The sequence below is a fragment of the Monomorium pharaonis genome, chromosome 11, assembly GCF_013373865.1.
Source record: "Monomorium pharaonis isolate MP-MQ-018 chromosome 11, ASM1337386v2, whole genome shotgun sequence".
NCBI classification, from domain to species: domain Eukaryota; kingdom Metazoa; phylum Arthropoda; class Insecta; order Hymenoptera; family Formicidae; genus Monomorium; species Monomorium pharaonis.
The window spans coordinates 13,539,753-13,566,044 of NC_050477.1; the positions used below are offsets into that span (position 1 = coordinate 13,539,753).

The 26,292-nt window shown below is 42.6% G+C and overlaps 1 protein-coding gene across 1 annotated transcript in view; it reads right to left on the reverse strand.

The window, feature by feature from the left end:
- The window catches only part of LOC105835660 (discoidin domain-containing receptor 2), a 195,741-nt gene that overhangs the window by 131,495 nt on the left and 37,954 nt on the right, over nucleotides 1-26,292 (reverse strand). The window contains exon 2 of the mRNA XM_036293746.1: nucleotides 16,227-16,291. The gene's annotated coding sequence lies outside the window, so the exon portion shown is untranslated. The remainder of the gene's footprint in view (nucleotides 1-16,226; nucleotides 16,292-26,292) is intronic.

Below are 26,292 nucleotides of genomic sequence, written 5' to 3' on the forward strand. Positions count from 1 at the left end.
AATTCTTCGTCCGTCCGCGTTTGCCCGATTCATTCGTCTTGATGTATCCTCGCGAAATCCGTTGAAATGATTCCGCGAATCGCCATCCAGTCATCTGAATTATTGAGACACGATGATGCTTTGCTTTTTTTTGTAATTGCGAGCCGTGTCGAACGCTTTCGTTTGTTTTGTCGAGGATAAAGTATCCGGGCGCGCAGTTTAAAGTTCGGGCATCCTTAAGAACACGAGATTCGATTCGGTGAAAATATCACCGCGAGCAGTCTTGCGGCAGTTCTTGTTAACGGACGACGAAGAGAAACGATCGACCGTAACTCGAATTGCCGAGTTGCCCAAGACCATTCGAAGAGAACAACAGCATCGCTCGTCCCGCTTTGGGGATAACAGGTTGCAACGATGTAGCGCGTAAAAGGGAGACTGGAGAGAGAGAGAGAGAAAGAGAGAGAGGGAGAGACCGAGCGAAAGACGTATGCAAATCGAGTGGGCGTTGCTTTTAAATCAATGTTCTCGCGCATTATGTGACCACCACGGACATTAGCCGTGGCTCGCGTGATGGCACGGCCATGTGCGTTCTCGCCGAAATGGCCTCGATACATCGATTCGAGCGACATTTGGCTGCCTGGGACCCCAAGATGGCTTTTCGTGCCTAATGACCGTCGCTGGTGATATTCAGAAAATTTCAGGAAAAGTACACGATCGCGTGACTGCTGCACGCCGATGTCGCGTCGACATCATCATCGCCGAAGGTAAGGTTGTCATTATGGATTCTTCAGAACGTTGAGTGCTTTATCCTCATTTGAGTCCATCATCAAAGATTCGTTGTCATTCGGAAAATGTAAGTGTTTCCTGCGCGCACACAGAAAAATATTTATTCTACTGCCAAGAAGAGCGATTATTCAATTTACTTTTTAATAAGTATCGGTTATCTTCAATAAAAAATACTTTCTTGAAAATGATTTTAAAATATACTTATTACAAATTTTAGAAAAACTCATTATATATTTGGAAGGAGAACGAACACTTTCTCGAAGGATATTAAAATTGAATCAAAGAAAGAGAGAAAAGTCAAATTAATAAGTAAATCAGATTTTCATTTCAATTTAATAATCTTAATTGAAGTTTACCAGGATTCAGAATATATTTTGAATAAATTTGTTACCTGACAAACTTATGACAGATTTTCCGGATATGTAAATTTATAAATTATTTAAAATAAATAACACTTATTTAAATTCAAGTACATTTATCTGTGTGTACACAGAGGTTTATCTGAACTAAATCTTATTTCAAATAAATGATGTGTATTTTAAAACTAGTCATCAAGGAGATATTTTTTTTGTAAAGATAACCGTTACTTAAAGAGAAAAGACTAAAAAATGAGAAACTGCTTTTCTTAGCAGGAGAATAAATGTTTCTGTGTGTGAAAGCAAATTCATGAAAAGAATCTTTAGTTTCGAGAGATTCGTACGGGAAAAAATCCTATCGATCAGACGATGTCCAGCGAGAGCTTACGGCAGGACAGGGGGCATTAACGTTGTCACCAGAGGGAATGTAACGAAATTTTAGCCAGAGGCGCAACGTTTTTCTCTCGAAGGTAAGGTCCCTCCGCACGCAACGCAAATTTCTTCGCCGAAATGTTAGCCCAGTTTTCCCTATATATTGCCCGCTTTCATTTACGCAGAGCGAATTTTTACACGCGCGCTAGGACGCGCAGGAGAATCGAGTTTCCACCCGAGCGAAAGTTACTCGACACCGTTGGCGTAGGTAGGACGAGGGTGAGAACAGAAACACAGAAGCAAAGCAAAAGAGCAAGAGGTGGGGAGGGGTGCGCGAGCGGAGAAACCTTTTGCAGCGTGGCACGAACCGTGGTCCTCTCTTTTTCCACCTACTGACGCGACATTCAATTTCCACGCGGCGCGGCGGTTGTCCACTGTACGCGCGCGGGATCTATGTACCTCTAGATACCGTATGTGCGTGCGTGCTCATGTATAAATAGATGTATATGTGACTATCAACAATAATTCGAATACGCCCGGCTAAGCATACGCGCGGTGAAGTTGCGATAAACCGAGGGGGAGGAGGAGGCCTCCTCCCCTGGCCGTTCGTACGCATACGCGCGCGCAGGCGGTCGGGGGATGCGTGCGAGAAACGGACACATCCGCGCGCGCGTCCGCGCACCATTGAACGTATAATGCTCTCGATAAGCTTGTGTAACGTGCGCACGACCGGGGGTCGTTACTTCGTCCGGCTAACAGGTACGAGGTCTATGCATTCGTGTTCACTACATTGCGTGTCGGGGGCGTGGGGCGATTCACCGCAAGTAATTAGGTGATGTGTTTATCGCACATCAGTTATCCGCCGGCACAACGTGACGGACTAACTAGTGATAATCGATTATCACCCTCAGATCGAATTTTTCACAGTTCGCCGGCGTCGTCGCGCAACCAACGCGTGTGCACGCGCGTGTACCGTCGCGCGTCCGGTACACACGCGGTATACACGCGGTTATCTCACCGCGAACGATTGTGGACGCGCGCGCGCGCATCATCGGTGCGCCTATGCTCTTTGTCTATTTCAAAGAACGCGTTCGAGTGTGTGTTCACTGATTCGTTAATGAAATCTTCAATTTTAGAGCGCTATCGACCGTATCAAATTACCTATGAAATTTCGAGAGAGAAAAAAAAAACGGGACTCGATCAGCACTCGTTTAACATTTACCATCATTATTTATTTGTGCGACATTAACTATCACTTTTTAACGTTCAAATAAAAGCTGCTGTAAAAGTTATTTCTATTTGAAAAGTAGAAATCTTTATCGAATATAAATCAGATAGATAATGTCGACTTTGCGGGGAATAAATAAGCAATTTATGGGCGTTTTTCGACGCGAATATTCGAAAATGAAACTCCGCGAGTACACCTGCTTCTCGAGATGGAATGTGGTGATCGATAACTTTAAGATCGCGATTTTTCCGAGTCACGTTGATCCGCACTGATAGAACTACTTTAGAAAAACTCGAGTCGAAGAAAGAGTCGGCTATCTTTTTCTATCTCTTCAATCCTCTCGGTTACGACCGCTTAAAAAGCGGAAAGAAGCTGAACGCCCTGCCGGGGCGAAACGCGTATTACTTGGAAAGTGTATGTCGTTCCGTAACCAAGACGAAACTTCAGTTGGAAAATTGCGGTAAGTAGGTAATCCCAAAATTGATCGGGGAGTGTGTGTGTGTGTGTGTGTGTGTGAGCTTCCTACACGGCAAAGTTTAATATCGCGTTTGACGTCATAACGACGTCATAAAAAGGTATCGTAAAAATTATTATTAAATCAATGAAAAACAAAAAAGTTTTTAACGCTTAATACCATGTATTTGTTGAGACAAAATCCTATTAATACTTCAATATCTCGCGATGCAAGATTATCCTCTTAATTCTTCTCTTTAAGGCTTCCTCTGGGTGTGGATGGCGAGCAAGCAAGTAGATCGTGTATACGAGCAAAACAGCTCGATCTTTAGACGAAGATAATGGTTATATATGGTGTTTACAACAGACAGCTTTAAAGCTTCAAGAAATCTACTTATCCCAGCATTGACCCGATGAAGTGTCGTGTACCAACTCTACTGATATTAAAATGTCTTCAAACAACCTATTCAAGGGACTTGGAGAGGAAGGACAGGTGTTTTCCTGATTTTCGTACAAAAACGATCGACAATGGCTCTCATTGAAAATTTGTTATTCCGGTGGCGTATTAAAATTCAGCTATAGTCAAGAAAGCGTGAATGCCTGAGTGAAGGTAGTTTCAACATCTCGTATTGTTTAACTGGAAAGTTTCTCCTGCTTGAATACTCGCCATGATTAAAGAGCTGCCTCGTCGGCGTTCTCGCAATGAAACTCGCCGTTTCCAGGACAGACATTGTTCTGAAACTCCCTGCCGCACGACGGACGCGAATCGACTGTTAAACGTTGCGTTCGCGCGGGGCGGCATAATGCGCGGAAAAATAACCCGGTTAGCCCGCGCGAATACGCAATGGACCATTTACAGAAACGCTAACCCAGTTTTGCATTTTAATATTGCCGCTGTCAGCTATCCGCCACGTACATTGTCAATGGTAGTTATCGAAAGCAGACAATGCAATTGTGTTTTAACAATAACGCATTAACAGATACCAGCGTTTAATGGACCGATGAAGCTACAAGGACAATCGATGAAATTACGTGTTACATAACGCGCAGAATAACACTCAAATGCTTTTAATAAGAAGCACTGATGTTACATTTTATTTAATGCTTGAAACATTCACAGAATAAGTTCACAGAATTCGAATGAGCCTCGTTTTGTTTTCCTACGATATGATTCCCGGCAATAAAAGTGGATAAGGCAGTAATAAAAGTAGATTATATTCGAGCCATAAAAGTTTTACTTAAGATAGGCGGAAGAAGGTAGAGATTTTAGTAAAATATTAAAGTATCTATATGTAAGGGAAATAATTAATTTTCACTATTTTACCGATTAATTAGTTCATAAAAATTCTTGGAAAAATTCTTTAATAAATTATTATCGAACATGTCGCGAATGATTAAATGTATACGATCCACAAATCTGATTCATGAACATCGCACGCGAAGGATGAATTTTTGTGGCTCCAAAAACTTTCACGTAGAAATTCCGTTTTCACCCGTTCCCGCAAAATCTCCTCGTCACTATTCAGGAAACCTCACTCGAGTTTCAAAGCTCAGTACGTGAGATTTTTTAACACGGATATGCTAGAGTCTATCTAGGAGATGTGATTTTAATGACATCTTCTGTCAATCTGCTTTAAAACGAAATTTTTCAAAGCGAGCTTTAGTTTGACACAATTAATCGATGTTTTATCGAGGCAAAAAAATATTTATATTTATCTTTCTACGATTATTACTGTCCCCCCCTCTCTCTCTCTCTCTCTCCCTCTCCTTTCTTTGACCTAGGAAATATATTAAAAAGAGAGGACCCATAAAAATATCGTAGGATGCACAGCGAAATGTTTCAGGGAAATACGATCAGGTTCCTTGCAGTAATTTCCACGATTGTGCAATATACCATAATTGGTAGTCGTATTTGCTCTCGCCATCGCTACCTCCGCCGTACTTCAAATTCCTATAATGTTACAAAAGGCGCGAGTATTGCTGGGATATAAATTGTCCGCCGTTATTTTTCACGTCCGATATGGCTGGGAATACGCGTGGTTCATTTCAGCGCGACAACATTTATGATCTTTCGACGAATTTACTCGGATTGGATATTTCGGATGAAGTTATTCCGCGGAGACGTTATGCTACTTTATTGACGCGCGGCCCAGCAGCCAACGATTGATGTTTTTTTATATCTTATTACGAATCGAGGAAAGTTAATTGCTATACAAACCAATCCTCGATAAAGTGAACGACTATTGCACACGAGCTGGCGGGCTGCAATCATCGTGGGGCTCGTAGAGGACACAAAAATGGCGGCGAGACATTGTCGAGACGCCAACACGACACATAATTTATGTACACCCCGTCGCGACACTACGATAATGAAAGAGTCACGATGCGAGTTAATTAACTCGGCGAAACCAGAAAAAGAGGCGCAGGAGTCGATTAGAGTTGGATATACTTTATCTGCTTATTCGAGCGCTCGTTTTTTTTCTTCCATTCCCGGGGTTTCTTTTTTTTTTGCGAACGGGACGCGTGGAAACTTTTTGATTTATACCGTGCAGCGTTTGTCCGTATTTCTCCAGGAAGTTTTTCTTTCATAATGCAAAAGATACACCGGCGCTTAAGTGCCGTTCCGAACAGTTGCGTTAACGTTACTCTACCTCCTCGTGGATGAACTGTTTTTCCGTTCTCTTGTTTCTTGTTAAATTTTAAATTATATTTGTCTTCAAATCGCAAAATGTATTTCTTTTCTATCTCTCCAACGCACGACCCGTTCGGAGGACCCATTCGTTCGCCGTAACAGATTCCAGAGCAGACTGTTCGGCGCTCCGAATTAACAGAGACTCTGCGCACGAGTCTCGCAGTCTTACGTGAGAGGCACTCCCTTGGAATACACGCACTTCTCCAATTTCACTATTACGGATTGTGAATTCACCTTAACTAACCTAACTCGATTTCTCTCAGTGCACTGGGTCATATCGGTAAATTGAAGTTACTTGTCTTTCCGGCGCTATGTCGCGTCTCTCAATTAGTCGGCGTGCAAGAAAGCCTGTGACCTTCTTTGGCGCACAGGTGCACGACTTCCGGAAGAATCACAATGAGCTGCGGTAACATTCTATGGTTACTGTAAACTCTCGGGGAAAACTTTTCGGTCCGAGCAACGAGTCTTGGAAATTGTAGCTCACACTATTAGAATGCGAAGTGTATTCCAAACCACATAATTGTACCTTTTTACGTCGGAGTGGCGATAAACGTCAATTTCGAGACTTCAATTCTCATCACGTTTTCATCTCATCAGTGGTATCAATAGCGAAAGCAACGTCTCGGTCGCGTGAATGAGAAGCGTGAGAGTTGTAACGCAAAAACAATTTGTTTTAGCCCTGTAGGGCAGAATGTAGATAAAGGCAATAGGAAGCTTTATGAGCTGAATAGGATTATGAATAATTAACAAACTGTCTTAGCCGTTATATAAATCACGTCTAATGGATTTTGTATAGCTTCCAATGCAATTGCCTTCCCGCTCGCTGAGAATCTCTCCGCGAGCTTACAAGCGCTACCTGGATACCCACACAGTCTTCCGGTGAAAATTCCATCTCGCTCGAGGCATTGCTATTCCAGCGAACAAATTCCAGCGCCACAGCAATTAAATTCTAAGACGGTGGCGCTGATGAATCGAGCTTTTTTTAATTACGGGGAACGAGTGCGGAATAAATTCTAACGAAGCTCTGAGGCGCGTCCGACGCCCCCTCCCCCTATCCTCCCCCCCTCTCTCACCACCCCTTCGCGATAGCCGGTAACCGTCGTCGAGCCGATGGCGAGGGCGCGTTACGCGGACGGAAATGCAGACGCATTCCAGACAGTGATTTTAACAGCGCCGTTTCGCGAAACATTAGGATTACTCGCGTAGCGCTGTCGCAGTTTAACGGCTTCCACGTTCGAAAGTAATTAGGTTAATTCCGCTAAAAGCCCGCGTGGCCGGAGGCACGCCGAAATTATCAGCAGTTTTACTCCGAGTTCGAGCGGAAAAATAAGATTAACTCCCGGAAACTACCCGGGAACAATGAACGCGAATCAAAATAAAGAAAAAGATTAACAATCCGCCACGGTTAGACGGACGCAATTAGCCGGCCTTTATCCCCACGTTGCGCGTCTACATCTCCCCGTTTCCCTGCGAAATATCGCCGCAATAATTTCACCGATATGATTCGCGCCCGCGCGTGAAATATGGAAAATATTCGCGAGCGCGTTTCGCCGAAACACACTCGACGCCGCTTACACTTTCGCGGCTTTCGCGGTATTCTTTCCGGACACGTTTCGATCGGCTGAATTCCTGACACGTTTTTATTCCGAGTACATTCCCGTCGCGCTGCTCGAATGGATTTCACCGTGGGAGGGATGACGTGGTGTACCGCGCGCGCGGGAGAGGACGGAATTATCGATGTCACGAATGTACTCGTGCACGACAGCTACTTCCTGGCGCATTACTGGCCGGTCACTGCTACTGCGACGGCAAGTTTTTCAATTTCCAGGCCTCGAAACTCGAAAGCCGCCGTTATCATCGCCGAAAGGCTGCGTGCCGCTCGCAGCGGGGGACACCGGCGCCCCGGTGGGAAGAGGGAGGCAGAGGAGAGGCCACGTCACGCTAATCCAGGAGCCGTGCCCATGCAAGTGAGTGTAGCGACATCGTCTGTAATTAGTTTCGCCATTAAACGACTTTGAAGTTTGCCCCGGCGATAAGCGCGGCTTACATCGCGCCGGCACCTTCGCCATGTAATGCCCGAGACAAAAGCCCGGGCGAAATCTCGCTGATTGCTTCGTCGAAAACACTTATTGCGAAGCGAAAATGCATAAAGTTAGAGCGATATTTAACGATAAGAATCGACCGACGTGGGTTTTTAATTATGGCGAATGATTGCGGCCGCCCCGCGAAAATTTTCGTGCCGCTTTCCCGCGGTTGGTTCTCGCCACGCTCAGGCCTCGACTCTAACGGGAAGAAAACCGTAGAACAGTAAAAACGCAAACGGTAAGAGGCAAGGAAATCAATTATCGTCGGTATCCGAGAAGTGTCGACAATTTTTTTTTCCTCGCAAATAATTATCCCTCGTCGACAAACAAGCAGGCGTGCATATTAGTAACGCGCGTTACTCCCCCGCTCGGCAAAACATGTCACGCTCTTCTACACCGAAGTAAAATAACTTTCGCTAGAGAACGCGGGATCTCTCCGTCTCGCCGAGAGAACATATAATAATTCTCCGCCACGACACCGAGGCATCCTGTCTATTCGCTTAAGTTTGCCCCGGAGCGAACGCTGCGACGAAATGCTCGAATAAGTATCTCGGTGCTCGTTGTAAATCTGATCACGATTTGTCTCGGTTGCGATGGTTACGTCGCGATGACGCATACCGAAGGGAATGGCGCTTGCGAAGCACCATTCGAGAGATTTATCCGAGAGGAGAGAAAATGTTTACGACGGGGAGAGAGGTACGAGGGATTAAAAAATTATATAAACGATATTCCGCGCCCACCGGGGGGAGAACGCTCCGCGGTTTGTAACGAAAGGCAACGTACCGATACGTAGACGTGTTCGCTGCATCGGCGACAGCCACCGCGCGAAATTGCTTCTTATGGAAAGTTGTTCGGGGGAGAAGGCGCTCGCTGGTCGGGGAAAATTGTCGGTTGAGCAAAAGAAGATTGCGACGGGACCGATGTGGTACGTTAGGGCGGCAGCGAGAAAAACCAGGACGGAGAAGGCAGAGGATGAAGAGTCAACTGAATAATATCGCGTCGGCCCGTGTGTTTGCTCGGGAGAAGTTTCGGGAGTAGTTCGAACACTTCGTTACGGCCGCGCAGTACTTACGGAGTAATTAGTCTAACAAGCATCGAGCCGAAGGCTACGCTGGTAATCCAGTAAGCGATCGAAGATAATCGAAGTGAATCTCTCGACGCGCTTCGATCTCGAGCTGGTAACAACGTCAGAACCACGGGAGGTTTTTTCCTCCCCCCCCCCCCGGGAGGCATTACATACCATCGAAGCCGGTTCGAAGGCATGATATTCGGGAGTCTCGTTAGGTGATAAATTATTGCGCGATCGTCATTCGGAAATTTATTGCCGCGTTCCCATCGCTCATACCCCCCAACAATATGCCGCTTATATTGGATATACTTTACTATAGAATTTTATTTTATCACCGGAAATGCTTTCACTCCAAACACACATAAATCAATATGGAGTCAAATGAATCATGCTCCTGCGTAAACGTTTCGTTTTTATTGTACACCTGTACACGTTTGCATTCCATTACGCATTGAGATCCAACGTTGCGCCGATTATATTGATATTCGATTTAACGCGCGCTTGAGAACGCGCGCATTGCAAAATCAGATTCGGCCGATTTATTTCATTCTTTACCACCCTTTACGTACAATGGAGGAGTAGATGTTGACTTTTGGGACTCTTCTGAGCCGACGATTCATTGTCGGGGAAACTCATCATGCGCTCTCGTGTCGCCGGTGTATAGATATAATGCGCGCAAAATACGGGATGTGCCGGCGGCAATTTGCAAAATTTATCTCACCGGGCGAGCCAACCAACGACGACGGTGGCGAGATAGTGGCGAGAGAATCCGGGCGATTCTCCTACCCATGGCGATTGCTTCGTGGTGAAAGCTCACGTTGCCAAAAGCTATGTAATCTTCAAGCCGCACTATTAGCGAGATGCGCTACTATTGTGCGATATATTTTGTAGATTTACAGATTAAACGTTATCTCGCGAAACATGCGTAAATGGCTGGCGGTTCGGGCAGCCCAATTTTTGTGAAACTTTACAGGCGAATAAAAATATCCAAGCGGCAATACGTGAGGAAGAAACTCAATTTCACAAGCCCGCGGCGAGTACAGAATCGTTTATTAAGATTAACAGAAAAAGAGGCGATTAATTAAAAAGTTCTGACGACTGAATGGATTTATGCGGAATTTGTTCTCGCGAAATTTTCAGAAAATACCAATCGCTCTCCTTCTGTCGATCCTACATCGGCCAAACACGCGTAAAGGTATGCACTTCAGCGTTACAAAGAGATTACGGCGAGAACCAACGTCTTGCTCGCCGTAACATTCGGCACACGGAAAGCTCCTCGGCATTCTCACAGCAGCAAGCACTTTGCGTTGCACACGGCGATGCCAAACGCGCCGCGGAACTTTACGTTGGCGCGCATAAAGCGGTTGGACGAGAAACATTCGAATGCCGAGTGGTAGTACCCTCGCGTTCGAATCGTGCTCGTCGCTCTCGAGCCTTCGAGACGACGTAATAATCGGCCGGCGGACATCCACGGTCGAGAGGTCGATCGAGATGGCGGGCCGGGATTATACCCCGGAGGGAAATCGCCGGGAAGGAATCAGCACGATCGCGGTGAACGACCTACAAGGGCGTATACGTACAATGCTACCGGAATCATTTCGGATTACCTTCGGAGATCGGCGATCTCGAGATCGGCGATCTCGATCTCGGCGTGGCGGCGCCAACTACTTCTCTACATCGCGGGAGAACTCCCCGTCGCAGCTACATCCCCCCCGATTCGCGCGAGCGTTTCGATTTCTCTGAGAGGCGTAGGACGCAATTGTTTTCTGCTTTCAAAGGCGCACCTGATACCGTTTCGCCGTGTGATTTCCTCGATCTCTTTGGTGTTTCAAATAAAGATTCGCTTTTTTTTTGTAGCGCGAAGAAAAAGCTTGCTTTTCAAAGTGCGTTTACCGAATATATTTTAGTAGGAGGAAAAAAATAGCGTTTTACAAACATATAGTACCATCAGCGTGTCTAGTTTCTATTGAATAAACCGTAGTAATTTATAATAATTTAAAATACCTTTTCTACACGTAAATTATACTTGTATTGCACTGCAATATGTGTAAAAGTAGCTTTATAGATCCTTTTTAACTACTTCTGACCTACTTTCTCTATAATAAATAAAGAGAGATTATTATTTACTCAAACTTTACTTGAATAAGAAGTAAACTTTATAACCTCGCACATGTATATTACATCATAGAGCTTATCTTCAGCACAAAAGACGCACCTGTTTTCTTAACTTTCTTTACCGCTACGTCAATATTAAGAAACTATGTCATTTATAAAATTAATCTTTCTCTCTCTTTTACACGTGCATTATACGTAGATTACTTTGATTAAGTACTGTTGCAAACCTTTGAATAATAGGGTTAAAGTAAAGTAAAGGCTATATTGATATTTTTGCAAGTTTCTAAAAATATACATAATAAAACATTTATAAAAATTCTCTACTTTTATAAATAACGTTGTAACCATGAAAATAAATTACAACAATAATTTAATTACGATACATTAAAATAATCTCATATAATATAATATTGATCACCAAATTAATTTAGCATTACATTATTGTATATTGAGATTACAACTCTCATTATACTATTTATAACTATTACATTTAAACAGCTTTGCAGATTGTTTATTATTGCATATTTTTAATATTACACTATGTTTGTTTCATTTTTCACAACGTTTCCAATTGCAATAGTAGAAATACCAAGACATTTTAATCATGTAACAAGATCCACTGTGTCTTGCGCGAAACTCTAGTTTATAGCGTGTACTTGTCACTTGATATCGTGCTTTCGTCGTTCAAAATCAAAAGCGGATTAGGTCTACAGTAAGACAACACTGTTGTATAGAAACAGATCTTCACTCAATTATGAAAAATAGATATGTATTTATTAAAATAAGCATGTTGATTGATTGTCCATTAAATGGATCTCTTAACAATTCTTAATTTTCGTATGACACAAAAAATTTTACAAAGTCTCATAAAAATCATTATTTCCAGAAACATTAGTGCAACTTAATTAGAATTTAAACGTCGTTATCTCTTACTCAAGTCAGCAGAAAGAAGCAAATTAACGAAAGAAAGAAGCAAATTAACGAATTAAATGACGATTGACGTTAACCGACGTTAGTAGGAAATTACAACGCTTGGTACGGCGGTAATATTATCCCGCTATCCTGTCTGCCTGGTCAAAGCTCATCTCATAACACGGCGGCTCATCTTGAGGAAAACGGCTTTTAATTCGCATGTTTCTCGCCGTCCGGGCGGCGGCTTATATCCGTGTAGCGGAGGGTGTAAGCTGAGAACAATGGTGCCAGTCATATCATCCGCTTGGTATTCGTGGCACCTTCCACTCCCAAAGCACAAGGATGAGAGAAGAAGAGATTTAACACGAAATAAGACGATTACGGCTTAGCTTAACGTCGCCGCTGCTAAAATCTTACGCCTATTCCCCTCCTTTGACTTTAAAGCGGCATCGTAGATGAGAAACGCGTCTTGCCTTAACTCTTTGAACCGTCAGAATGGAACATCTACTAGTTAGATGGAATTTAAACTATGTTAATATCCCTGATATTTCGATCGCATCTCATTACCGTGAGATGTGATGCATGAAAGATCTAGTGTACTTGTATCTATGTACAATGGAAATTGTGTAATCAACAATACGCGTATGTCAGATTTCGAGAATGCGTGAAATCAATATCAAGAATCTCTGTTAGGATTCAATAATTTCGTTATAAATAGATATACGCATTAATAAACAAAGCGAAATGACGGACTACACTCGCAAAATAACGTAATAGCTAGGTATAGATTTAGAATTAAGTGTAAAGAATCTTCATAATTTTTGCGTATTTAATCTCTGTACCTTCTACATACGTACATACATGATAACGCGGTTTCTCATTTCTACGACATTCGTTGGACGTAATTAGAGTTCATCCGCAGAGAATCCACACTCCGTATTAACGAAAGCTTCACGTTCTCACTTTTTTTATCGATCGTCTTCCATCAACCTTTTCCCCACTGATCATTGCAACCCCGAGGCGGTCCTATGATCACCACATTCCGTGAGATATTATTGGTCTGCGTGGAGGAGGACGAGAGAGAGAGAGAGAGAGAGAAAGCGTGAGGCTGGACCGCTGTCCGATCGGATAAGTTTAGCAGGGCCAATTGGAAAAGTCGGTCAAGTGCTCTCGTGCTGTCCGTATTTGCGGTCGCAAGGGAGGATCGTCATCGGGTGTCCAATAGGGTGATTCCCACGAGGAACCACCGGTCAGCTGTGAGCTTATTATTTCTGATAATAACAGGTCAACCGATATATCGAGGCGAACGGTTCGCGCGAGGGATTCTCGATGTGAATTCCCTCGTAGACATATAATCCGCTGGTCCGCGGCTTGATTGGACCGGCATCGGCAGGTCGCTCGATATATTTCTATTTGAATCCGCGTGATCATTCCCGTCGGTTGGATAACGATGAAAGAAATTCTCTCATAAAGTATGCTATCCGTGGAATCAATTTTAATCACAGTTCTGTCGCCCGAATCTATTTACTTGGAGATTGATTGCAATTCATAAAAAGAGGAAAGAATGTGTGCGCGTGTGTGCACGTCGCTGTAACGTGTATGCAAAATATGATCGATGGTAACGAGAATCATACGTGGTAGATGTCAATATTTTGTAACTGTAAAAAGATTATAGACCCCCTTCCCAGTCGTAACATTAATAATTCATGCTTATCATTCTGCATTAATGCTTCATTTATTTGAAAAGATTTCACGACGGATAATATGCGTATCCATTATTGTATACTTTTCAAGAATGTGTGCGTGTATATCTTTGACCTTTATTTCTTATAAGAAATAAAGATCGAGCCATTTTAGGCGTCCTTCCATTTGTGTAATAAGATTGATATAATTTATTAAAGAGACGCAGAGCGTGCGAATAAGTTTCTATTCATGATATCGCGATAAATTAATGCGTTTCCATTAGTCCCAGAAATCGTGTTTTAGCTCGGCAATGTCCATGGAGCATCCGCGAAACGGGAAAACGCTGAAAGGATTTCTCTCCGGTTCCGTCGCTCTGGTCGACTCTTTTCGCTCCAGCAAAGAACTTCCGTAATTCGCTTACGCATTCGCAATGGACTTATCCTTGCTTCCGTTTTGCACGCTTTCCCGAGGTTTATCCGACCAGAAATCTCAGAAAGAACTTATTACGTAAAGGGTAAACGAAAGAAGAGAAAGAAAAGCAGGGGTGGTGCAAAGAAGACGAGGAAAAGATCATTAATTGGTTTCTCCGATTCTCTCTTACACGATACACCTGGTTGTTTCAGCTTCCCACCTTCGTCGTCCATGTTCTGATTTCTTACCACGACCACTTATCTTATCTTTCATTTGAATCGTATCGTTAAATCACGTTCGATATATGTAGCTTTACCTTTGTGTCGAGATAAAAAATTGTAAGGATTTATTTGTTCCTATTTATATAGAGAGTTATACGTATTCATAAGAATGAATTTAAGTAAGACAATATTCAAGTAATAATGTACTCGAGTAGAGAAGATGAATATTGCATTTTACTGACGGTACAGTTATTCGGAGTCATCGGAGCCATGTGATATATCTTATTTCTTGCTGCGTACAAGGTATTTGAAATCGAGAGGTAAATAATGAGCACGATTTATCTGCGTTGCATTTGTCATGTCGCAAAATCCAGTCACGGATATTGGAAAAACATTCGGAATCGGCGGCGGGATGCCGCCAATAAGATCGATAAAACTTGAGATGCGGTAACGACGTGAGAAATCTAGGTAAAAAAGCGTAGCGCGAGAACGACATTTGCGTAAGGTTGGCCGATAGTAGTAGTGGTAGGCGGTAGTGGTGATAGGTAACGGTGGCGTAGAGGTAGTTTGAGAGGTTTTTAGTATTTCCTCATTTTCTGAAAGGCACTTTTGTCCTCTTGGAAAAGGCGAGACTTACCCCGGACTAATGCACGGTAATCGCACGGCAGCTGACGAAGGCTCCACAAGTCTGACCCTACGTCGTCATGAATGATTCAGCGAGCGGACGTAGTACGGAGGGTCATTATCGTTATAAAGGGGAATGAATTTTACACGAAACACCGTAGACGTTGCGCAATAACGCGTGACATTCATCGCCGGGGAATAAGCTTCATTGCATGCCAATGAAAGTGGCCTGGGTTAATAAATAACAAAAATAAATAATTCCGATATTATCGAACTATGCGACTAACACTTTGCGCGGCACGAAAATAGAAGTATCCGATATATGAATGTTTCGTAATGTTTCGGTACTAGTAAAATTAAGAAAAACAATGTAACTAGAATATTCAAGAATCACAAATGTTTCTTAACAAACCTATTCATTTTTCAATAAATTAGTTCTCACTAATTAGAAAACTGAGTGTACTTTATTTTTAATCAATACTTGCATTAACAATTCAATATTCTCTCACTGCAAAGAGTATCAATTTTTTTCTCACATAAATAACAATTCGACTTATAGGAAAATGAGTTCTCGTTTTATAATTCGAAATCATTGAAAATACGATATTGAAAACAGCGCGGTCTGGGCTTTGAACTTCCGTCCCTCTTATTTCGGCGTATTTAAAAGGCACCGTTCTATTCTTTATGAAATTCGTGTCATAAGCTTCTCAACTGAATTGATTGGATTGGTTCGTGCGACCGTGTGGTGTAACTCCATTTTTGCGAACGCGAAAGCCGACCGAGATTCATGGCGCTATCGGGCTGGGCACGGTATATGGACGCCGTAGCTTAGATTTCGATTTTGACGAAGCTTTACGCGAGCGTCGAATGGCACCAATTTTCGCGGGCCTCGTGAAACTCCCACGATGTACAGGACGGATGGAACTTTATGAAATTCATGAGGGACGGTCGGTGCACTTACCGGCCGAAGTAGCTTGGCGCGAATATTTCTAGAAAATCGTCGCCGCAGGGAGTAAGAAACTTTTCATGGATTTTTATATAAACTTCGGATCTTTGATTCAGCCCATAAAATTTTCAACTGCAAATGAGCGACGGTATCGGAAACTGAATATCTTCGAGTCGTTTTTAAATTTCTAGATAGCTTGCGTCTTGCCAAACGAAGCAACGTTTATTTGAACTTTGCATAGAGTTTTCATTGTTGTTAAATCTGTTAAACTTGAAATAATATATGAATAACTTACCGAATGCGATAACTTCCACAGGAGCTGAGCTTTTTACTGCATCTTCGACGTAGCGGTAGTTAATCCTGCAAGCATATAATTACACTACATTAATAACGTGGCATAATAAATTAAATACTTGTTATCTATATATAAAAAGTACGAGCTTATTCATTGGCAATTCTTAATTTATTTTGCTGAATAGAAATCCTTTTCATTCTTCATTAATTGCTTCTTGAATAGCGGTCGATGATTCGGAAGAAAGACTAAGATCCGGACACTTACAGCTTTAGAAACTTTAGTGTGACAAAGTACTTGAGAACTAAGAATGACCAGCGGTAAGAAGTTTTATCCGCAGGACACGCTTGAGACGAAGGGAGGAAGTGAGTTTGCGATACGAGTGCGAGAGCACGGCAGGTTCTTCGAAAGCGATCGCGACTATCGTGAGGAGAAAAAGGTGACGGGGCGTGCGCATTGATTTCAGGCAAGAAGCGGGCGACGTCGGTGATGGTGCGTTTCCATATGTATTCCAGCATTTCAAGGTGGTCGGGCAGTCGATACCCTTCTTTATCATTTTTATGGTCGAGCAGGAGGCCGAGGCGGAAACGTCCGCATATTTATTCGCCAGTAGCGGAGCAATAAAACACAGGCCCGCGCGCATATCCGGCTGTCGTGTCGGTGTTTTTCTCGCGGCGTATAATATCTCGCTCAGGAATTTTGCGCCGTCCGGCAAAAAGTTCAGGGTGTATGCACGGTGTGTAAAAGCACATCTGATTCGAGTAAAAAATGAGGATGAACGGGTCGGATAGCGGCTCGCCTATAGCAAACTTGATGAAACGTTGGAAGACTATTCCCGGTAGATTCATCGGCTAACTTTAGCCGCCTTCTTCGTGCGCTTCTTCGGTTCCCATCGAAGTTGTCTAACTTCGTAGTGGATGTGTTTGATAATGGCATACCTTCGGAGTACCAAAGTTGGTCCACGTACTGCCGCGGAGCGACTTGACGCGTCTATACTTTCACGTATACAAATACTTTGATAAGTAAGGAAAAATGGCGAACGCGTTTCCGTTACATTCACGAATTGTAGCCACGGACAGGCGTACGGACAGGCAGAAAAATATTGGCATTTAAGTATGCGAGAGAAAAACTATCGAACGCACGTTATTATAGCTACGACGGTCTGGGAAATCGACGTAGTCGGGATCTACCGGAACATTTCTCTTCATTTTTACTCGCGATGATCATATCGAAGATTTATCCACACAGATAAAGATAATCCTGATATAATGCTCTCAGGAATCGAGACATTTTGACAGCGGGACGACTGTCCTGTACGATACGTTCTCCGGTTTTGCCGGACCATCAGCTCGATCTTTGAATTATGTAATCAATTAGATTGATGAAAAGCCTTCTATTTCAGGATAGTAGACGCGATATTGACATTAATGGCACTTCATGATTTATTCAAGTCGTAGAGTGACAGCAGAGTTCGACAACCGAGGATAATGGGATACGTTTGTCGCTATAATAATTTTCTCAAGGACAATGTGACATGTACATTTTGGAACATTCCTTAAATACGATGTAAAGTTTCAATACATGAAAACGATCGAATCAATAAGAATCAAGGTAGCTTTTGTGAAGAACTCTTTACAACATTAAAAGGTCAGAAACTTTTCTTTGAACAGATCACGATTTTCCAAATTAACTAAAATCGAAAAAAAAAGTTCATAAGTCATCTCTCCCCTCCTACAAGAATTTCGTCACGATAGAACTAGCGCAAATAATATTGATATATATATATATATATATATATATATATATCATACGTATGTAAGCTTTCACATTATGCGATTTATTTCGTCTCGGTATTCCGTCTTAACTTAAATTTCGCGAGCATCACTGTATACGGTACCTATTCTTCCTTTTACACCCTCTGGGACTTCCAAGTAATCGCAAGTAGGCGGAAGTACGGATCTGGAGACGTAGAGACAGACGGACGAGTAGAAAGCAAGCTATCGCAGTACAGTAATCCCAGCCGTGTTTTCTGGGTCGGTTGCATCCGGGATTGCGGTACCCCGGGCGCATTGTCTCCACGAAATACGGTCGCGGAAGAAACGAAAATTATGCCCTCCCCCTTACCAACCGAAATGCTTTATTTCCTCCAAAATGTTTTATTTTCGGCTGGCGCTCTCGCGCATTTCTACTCCTCTCTCCTTCTCCCTCGCTCTCTTTGCTTCTCTTTCACCTTCCTTTTTCGCTTTGCGCGATCGAACGCACCGGAAAGCAACAGAGGATGTTTGCCTTTGCGATGTCTCGTAAAGACCGAGGACTTAAGACGTTAGAAAGAGGTCGTAAAGAAGCGGCGCGATGTAAAAACAGTAGAAGAAAACAGCGGAATGAAAAATAGGGAGTGACATCAAAAATAGGCGGTCAAAAGAAGACGGAAGATGCGAAATAACATATATCGGTGTTGACTATCGTTCCGTAGAAGGCAAACATTACGAATTAAAGGCATCAAGCAGCAGCAGCAGCAGTAGCAGCAGCGGCAGCGGCAGCAGCAGTAGAAAGAGTGCAAGTTTAAATAACATAGATTAGACGGGGCACGACAGAAAGAAGTAGCAGGCGAAAGTCGCGTGCCACGACTCTAAGATACCCTTTTCTATCTTATCCCGATCTCAAGGCACGCGTATACCTCTTGCTCTTTCACTAAGTGGATATCCTTCTTCGTTTCTTCTTTTTCTTCACGTCTACACAACCCGCCATCCCCTTGCTGCACCCCGACCTAACTCCTTTTCTTTATGCCCTCTCATCACCCGCGCGCTACTCGATTTATTTTCTCGATCGAACCTTTGACCGGCTTTGAGTGGAAACCAACTTGGCTCATCGACTACCACTACCGGTGGATCCGACAGAAGTCGCGGGAGAAAGTCGCGAATTAATTTTCGCTCCGCGATATCGAAGAAACTTGTCAGGTTGAATTACGCTGGATAATTTTTGAGTCAACGCGGAGGATATTTCGTTTGCAAGTATAATTCTATGCTAAATGCTGTAATATTAAGCGCAATAATTAAAATCGCGGTTTCACTCCGGGCTGGAAGCGACCCGCGGAAACTAAAGACGTCTCGGCAGACGAACGATGCAAATGACGAGCATTACGTATTGCGAATCTCTTAACGAGATATTCTTTGTTTCATAAATCACGAAAAACTTTGCGAATATTTTATCGACTTATCATCGATAATACGTACACTATCTCTGCACCGCAAATTTTAATTTTTTTCCCCCTGGCATCGCCGTCGCGCGTGACAGCGTGTTAAATTTCGCCTAATGTGAAATACCATGTGAATTGTAAAGCAATATCTTACAGCCGCGTACCTCCGGATGTATTAAAGCTTTTGTTAATTATCATTAACAGATCGGCGCATCCGACCATCTGTGCATTCGTAATCGGTAACGGCATATCCATAATCTATGCGCGTATGCGAGTCGAAAAGTGATTGTCGATATCAGCGTGAGAATTCCCGGCTTACGTGCATAATTAAGCACAAATATCGTCGCATAATTGATCGTGTACGTTACATTATGCAACATTATGCGGAGCACGATAACGGTGTAATTCAATGTATTCTGATTACAGCCCTCTCTCTAACCCAGTTTCGGATTCTGATTGCAGGCCTGATTATATTTCGCAATGTCCACGCGCGCGCAGCCGCTTTTTGACAATTGAACTGAACTAGTTACAACCGTAATCGATACATGTGCCTCAATAATAAAATACCTCGCGATTGTTTGACAAAGTATAGCACACGTCAAAAGATACGTATCAATTTCACATAGAACTCTCAGCGAGAACGTGGAACATAGGTGCTAAAAGTAAAACGTAGAAGCGCAGTTAGTAGCTAGCGTCCGTTGATTCGTATTCTAGAGATATTGTTTTATTAATATAAATTCGCATTTAAAACCATCGATACCATTTTCTTTTTATCGAAAAATTTTCTTCGCTAAACTATATAACTAAATATAATACTAATTAATTAAGAAGGCTCGATCGAATAATGCTTTATGCTAATTTGCCGAAGATATTACAGCCATACCGTTACTATAACAATGCAACTAAGAGACCCCGTTACATAATAACTTGATACTGACAGCCTACGGTATGAGGCCCCTTGTATTCTTGCCGTCAAGCAAAACAACTAACGTCAGAGTGAGTAACAATTTGAATACATCGAAACACAATGTGAACCGAGGCGAACGGTAAACCATGCATTTACCGGCTTTCATAGTTGTATACCGTGAGCATCACGTCATATCACCCAGTTTCAGATTAGCATTACCTTGCGTCAATACGAATCTTTCTTTTCCATTTCCCCCGTTTGCATCTCCCTTCGTCACCGTCAATTCCGTCTGAATGCAACTGCACGCGCGCGCGCGCGCTCGTGAATTAAGAAGTGCAGCGTGCATTTTTCAACGTTGCCACCGCGGAATAAATCGATCTATCTGTTACATACACTCCGAAAAAGAAACCTCGCGGGGAATCGTAAACGCCCGTTCCAATCTACGAGGTGCACAGCGAGGCGCTGTGATCCATCTCGGCAGGCTCGTCGAAACAAACAAGCGCAAACGCATACGGCCGGCTCGAAGCGACGCGACGGCGACGTTCTTCGCGGGACGATACGCGAGCGAGAATCTCCGCGCGAGCGCGTTTTCTTTCCCCGTAGCTGGAAAGCCGTCGGCGGGCTCTTCTCTCTTGCCGACGCGACGAAATAAGATACTTCGTGAAAGTAATTTCGCCGAGAAAAGTAAGTTTTCGCCGAGTAATAGCTTCTGCACCGTTCCCACCGACAGCGACGGCACTCCACGCGACGCGAGCACGCGAGGAGGAGGAGGAGGAGGAGGAGATGGAGGAGAAGGAGGAGCCGACGATACGCGAAGAGCAGGCCCATCTCGAAGGCAGGTCGGGTTGATATTGCCGGAAGAGACCCCGCACTTCGGGCATCGCCGGTGGTGAATCGAGGGCTGAGGTTAAAGATCGGAGTGTAACTTTAATCGAGGGGAAGCTTTCACTCCCCACCACTCTATTCGCCGGTTCCCTTCTAAGCTCCGCTTCGACTATGTCTTTTCTGGGGTAAGTATACTGGCTTAGTTATTGTAAGTAATATCATTGTAAAATATCCCTTTGAATGTTTTAACGAGCAGTCTATTAATTACGTTACTGTGAATATTAATAACCTTGTATCAAATATTTAAGGGTTATTGATTTTGTTTTGACAAAATTGTATTATTATTATAATACATTGCAATTTCGATGTCAATTTTGTTTGATAATGTGATAGATCGGCCTCATCAACGTCAATTTTAGTATGGGTTTGAATAATTTATTTCTTAATTATTTCTAAAACGGAAATCCATTAAATTCAAATCTACCGGTAAAAGATCTGTCTACATGTGATTGGAAAGATTCTACAGAGAAAGAATTTCGCTGAAATATCTAAAAATTTAGTTGCATGCAGAAAATAATTTTGCTGAACCGTCAAAATAATTATGTTGAACTCTCAAAATGGTTCATGTGTGATCCAACAATATTTATCTAGCTAAATTTTTAGTAAAACCGTTCTTTCTGTGATGTTTATACGGCGAAAGAAATACATCTATATTGGGGATCTGCGAGATGAGAATACACCACACGATTGAGTACGACATATGAGCTTACGGTCTGTCTTATCTGGGGGGGGGTAGGGATACTTCGACGTTCCCGATGGTATCTGCGCATAATGAGACAATGTAGATCTTGAGCGATATCACCGTGCCCTATGAACCTGACTATGAGTGACCATTGATTACTGATTACTGTTTGAATACGGTGAACCATTAATTACTGCCTGAGCGTGCCCGATAATGCCCGATTGTGTGCTAAATCTGACAGCCTGCTAGGACAGAATGTTCATCCGCGCCCAAGCAGGCGTAATCTAGAGCAACCGCATCGCCATCGTCCGGCTTGGCGGAGCGTTGTTCATTTGAAACATTATCGATCCCGACACCAGTCATTTGGGCGGACGATAGAATGGGGCGAGTAATTAAATTAGACAACACCGCCGCCCGGTGAAAATTTGACAGGCTCCGGGCTGTTTTCATATTTAAACGTGTATATCTTGTGTTGCAATTGCCCGCAGGCGGAAAATGGCAAAGATAACTTCATAAGCTTTTTCTAGCCGCTCACGGTCAGAAGTGGCACATAAACGTGAATTTCGCGATGCTGTAAAAATTAAAAAAATATAGGAAGTTTACACATTCTCATTTTAAGCGCGGACGCGGGGGGATGAAGGGAGACAAGGGGTGGGGGAACGGGGGAAATGTCACCGTACGCGCACTAAATTTCGCCCGAAAGGCCGCACTTTTTACTGCTTTTCTAAGCATTGTGCCGGACAGAGTTAACGTACAATAGCGCGGAACGTGCCTGCGACGTGGCAACGCGCGTGCGGAGCGAGGTGTGCAAACCGCTGACTCATTCCACCCTTCCGCTGTCTCCCTTCACGCGCATCGTCCACGGCAGATAATAGCGTAGCACGCGAAAAGAATGGAATGAGAATGTATGGGCGGGCATGTACAAAGGCGCCGTACAGTCGCGCAAACGCGCACCGCCGTACATACATTTGGCTTTTTTTTGTAGTTAATTACTTCTTTATCGTCCGAAAGCATCTGTAAAAGCTCGACGTATCGTAAAAAAAAAGGCAACGGCACGGTCGCGACGTATCATATTCAGCTGGCCATTCTAAACTGTTAGACGCGCAATACGCAACATGCAATATTGTCACGTTAGTGTGACACATTAGAAGTTGATATGTACAGTTTTGTCTACAATGTAACGAAACTCACAAGGGAACAACGAAGGACTAGACGACGAGAAGTTGAATGTTCCGTATATAGCTGACTACGCTATTTGCCGACACCACACAGTGAATGTAACACGAAGCTGGAATTAGCGTGCTCTCGCTACACTCCTCGAGTCCTGATTACGTATTCCAATCAGAGCAGCTGATGAGAATCCTCACTTTTAGCGGGACTGTAACGTAGACGATATTAGAAACGTCCGCGGATTTGGCTGGATCTAATTTATTACGTTGATTATATCACGTGCGCAATGCGATAATCCACGAAAACTCGTTTCTGCCGAAGCAGGACTAATAATACATTGCTATTCGGGCGACGTTTTATTGCGTACCCTACGGCCATTACTAAATCTAGTCCAAGTTGATTTATAGTGAATAAGATGGATGCCAACTATGAATCGCGGAGATAACTTTGCAATATACATATATTATTTTGCATGTAATCTTTTAAAATTGATACGGACGTTCCTATCTATACGCGACGCGTGGATTTATTTCAATTTATTAATTATTTTGAATACTATAAATAATAATTCATCATATAAAAAGCGTACTTTTACAATAATTTTTTAATGAAACGTCACTTCGTCATTTTTAATTGGCAGTTGAAGCGTTCTAAATTCAAATTTTATACTAAAAATAATAAATGCATATTGCATCTTGTTTTCGAAAGTAATACGATTCCAAAATGTTCCAAGAAAGTTTCCAAAAAAAGAAGGAAAATTGTTTTTCGACTTCACAGAAAGTTATTGATTAATCAAATAATATCTACAAAAAGAACATTATATTTTATCGTCTTTTCTGGAAAAACTTAATATTTGGAGATAAGTACATCATTTTTGAAAGACAAAGTATATATATATATATATATATATATATATATATATATAAAACAGTTATACCAAATGTAATATTTATTATAGTCTATTATTATACTTTGTATAATTGGCACATCCGGAATTTTGGAGTCACATGTGACTCAGCATGCGAATGATTCATACTCGTCTTAACGCAACGGAAATACATTAATGCACGTGAAGATTGAACAAAGAGTTTCCGATCCGAATAAAAAAACCATGCATAACATATTAATTTACAAAGTTTTTTGCCATTAGCCTTTACATTAATTTTACTAATTCTCAAAAAGTAAAACATTCGACGACACGATTCAAGTTATATTTATAATATAAATATTTTTATCTCACTCTAATTTTGTAATTAATTGCGAAAACAAAAACTTCATAAATGATGCAGAGAGATTTATTTTTGAGAAGCAACGAAAACATTAAATTGCAATCATCGACACATAATCGATACAGTCTATGCAAATACTTTCTTAAAGTTCAGCCAACTTTTTTCTTTAGTAATGTCGTATATATGTTAAAAGTCGATCCGTCGAAGATTCGTTCTAAGACGTAGTGCCTGGGGCTAAAGGTATGCGTGCTAAGCAAGACGCGTGGCGCGTGCAAAGCTGGGGATTTTCCTCCCGCGCCGGCGGGAAAAATTTTCATTCCGTGTATCCGCGTGATCGAAAGATTACCTCACGGTGGTGTGCGTACCGGCAATACATCCGAAAGGAACATAAAAAGCTACAAGGAAGAGCTTCCGAAATCCTGTGCTTCGGTTGAACGTAACTCCTAAGGCTGAATCCCGCATACCGTGGCCGTACGTTACGGCGCAATAAACTTCCATCCCGGGAATCATACCAGACATCTTCGAGATTAACCTCCTCCTCGTACCACCATCCCATTCTCTCGACAGTTTCGTTCACCCTTTATGTCGTGCCACTGACATTTGTCCGGTCCGTCTCGTAATCTCGAGCTCATTTAGCGGTTGACACGCCATGACTTTCATACAGGCCGATTTTTACGTTTATACTCCCGCCCCCTCTCCAATCTGTAGACTTCTACTGGCTCGATCGCGTCGGGATTTATCAACGCAACGGATTCCAGGTTGCTAAGGTGTAAACGGTCCTCTTTAAATCGGCTCTCGAAGAACGAACGAAATGGTCAAGCCATAGGTAGGTATCGTAAAATCTGAAGCCACACGTACGTGAAATTGCGCGTATGTGTCTGTTGCGCGTAAACTCTGATTATGTTTTACTTTCATATTGCAAAAATCATGCTTTGCCGCAGTGCCTTCGGAGAGCGAGGCCTAGCTTCAATTACCCGTGAACATTTCTTTTTTTTTTTTTCGTTGGCCGCTGCGCGTGAGCTTATTTCCGGCGTTGGTAGCTACCGACAATTTCATGTCCTCGTACACAACGGCGGCAGTAAAAACTAACGCAAACTTCGAGGGCCAGTCTCGTGGTACAGAGCTCGCAATACGTACTGTATTTTAGTATCGCTTTCATTTCCTGTAAATTGCAGCATTGGGAAATAAGGTAAAAGCGTTGTTCCCATGGGTGATGCTTGCTCAAAAAGGAGTACAACGCGGTGATCAATCTTCATAACACGTAACTCCAACGCGCGCGTTTCGAAAATAATGCGAATACTCGAACCAACCATTATCCAGATTCGGATAAAACGAATATATGATGTCGCGTTCCAAGAGCGTAAAATTGAATGATAATTCTAAGAAAAAGCACAGAAGGAAAGCAAGAGAAAGTGAGAGGAAATGTGTGCGAGAAAAAGATAGCGGCCGGATATAAACTGTGGCATGATGTTATGGGATCGTAAATCACTCTCTTAGCGAAAGTCTTTGTTGTAATTTATGCGAAGGGAGCCGGTAAATCATTTCGCGAACCAATGGGGCAATTTATAACAATTAAGCTCACGGTTGGTGTGGGTGCTGCGTGCTGGAAAAGGGACGATATCCTTGCAGTGAAAAGGATGCTGGCTCCGGCCGTGAGAGCAATAATAAGTCTTAATAAACACAGCAGTTGCGGTGCGCGCTTTGAGCAGCTCCGAATCGTTTTACCTCCGTCATTTTATAATCTCGCATTATTTTTGTAATAGTTAATCAAGCTCCGCTTATTACGCTTGATTGAAATATAATTAAAGTTCAATTTTCTTATTCTGTAATCTGTATTAATATTTTTTGCTCTAGATGGCTTAATCAAATAAACTAAATTACTATTTCACTCCACAAAATGTATAATTGCTTGATCAATATTAATTTCTAAGTTATTTTTGCTTAGTTTGGAAATTGAAGGTAGATAGAAGTTTCTCATAAATAAATCAGTCTATTTTTCT